This window comes from Caloenas nicobarica, chromosome 1, assembly GCF_036013445.1.
Source record: "Caloenas nicobarica isolate bCalNic1 chromosome 1, bCalNic1.hap1, whole genome shotgun sequence".
NCBI classification, from domain to species: domain Eukaryota; kingdom Metazoa; phylum Chordata; class Aves; order Columbiformes; family Columbidae; genus Caloenas; species Caloenas nicobarica.
Window position 1 is genome coordinate 98,678,335 of NC_088245.1, and position 1,604 is coordinate 98,679,938.

Consider the following 1,604-nt stretch of genomic DNA (forward strand, 5'->3'; position numbering starts at 1 on the left):
TAAGGAGTTAAGCTCATTACTGCCATTGCTGAGCATATATTCAACATGTAGCTTCCCAAAACTGGCCTTGATATACCCAGTATATGAAACTAAATTATTTTAGAGTAAAGCTTAGATGTAACTTGATAACAGATGAGTATAAAAGTGATTTGCTCCCCTCCTCCCTCCCCCCATTTCTCATAAAGAGATATAACTGTTTCATTTCTGTGGGTGTACAGGTTAGAACAACTGAAAACAGGAGTCCAAGTTAGTACCAGTTGCTGCAACTGATGGTCGAGCAGATTAAGTCTAGGTTATTGCTAGCTATGCATACAGATCTTTCAAATTAAATGTGGCAGAACTAGAGCATGAGACCAGAAAGCAACATTGTATTTTTATTTCTTATCACTTTTACCTGGAGGTCCTACTGCCAATCTCACACATTTAGAAATACTAAATGTGAGAAATGCTAATAGATTGTTTCAAAAATATTATTATTTCTTAAATACTTGTTTTACGGGTTGTCATTCATTGAGATTCATCTCTTCAAACCTTTTTCTGCAACTATGGGGATGAAAAACTTTCTCTTAAGGGCAAAAAACGGAGAAGAAATAAGTTCAAATTATAATTAAAAGGAACCAATTAATGAAATTAAAAAAGGATCTAAGGTGACCTGGAGTTGAACCTAAACCTGTTCCGTGTATCCACAAATATTTCCCTCTGGGGAAAAGAGAAATCCAGCATCATCAGCCATTTTGAATAGGACCAGGCAGAAGAATCCCAGGCAGCTGCGCTGACATAGGAAGAGTCACGTTGCTGGTGCAAGACGTAGGTGAACACTGAAGGATATTGTTGCAGCTGCAGCATGGAGATATAGGCCGCAAGCTAAATGTTTCCAGATCAACAGGAAAAGCCAAAAGGAAAGCGAGCATTTATTAAATCTTAAATGACATTTTTTAAAAGTAGTTTGGAATGTCAAACTTGTGGAAACTAAGAGATAATAGCATGAAAATCACTCTCCCTCTGCGTAAACATTGTGAGAAAGTTTCCTCTTTAACTACATAACCATATTCCCACTTTTCCCTTGTCTGCCTAAGTCAGGGGGCGGCTATAGCTGGGTTACCTCAGTTTTACTGCCTGTATGGATGTAAAGGACTAGTAATGCCAGTCATGCATGCTATAAAAACAGGTTTTGTTTATACTGTTCATCAAAGCAGGAGCTGGGTTTATGCATTCCCAGCCCCCATACTCCATTTCTATTGTATCTGCACATTAGTCTAGTCAAGGTTCTGGGTCACTATTTATGGATAACAAGAAACAAATGTTTGCAAGGGGATGAGCCTGGAGTGTATTTGACCTCACCTGCGTCCTATCCTTCTGAAACCCAGAGAAAGGAGCGACACTGGGATAAAGGCTTGGGGACTCACCTACACCTCTGCTTAACCACAGGCTGGAGTGTGGGCGCATCTGGGCTTGAGCACAAGTCCAGCTGTAGAAAAATGTGAAACCCTTGTCTACCAATTGCCACCATGCATGCAGGATTTGGCAGCTGTAGTGACGCGTAGCTACCCACCTGGGGGTGCCATGCAAGTACAAGGGGTTATCACCACTGGTTTACAGTGGTA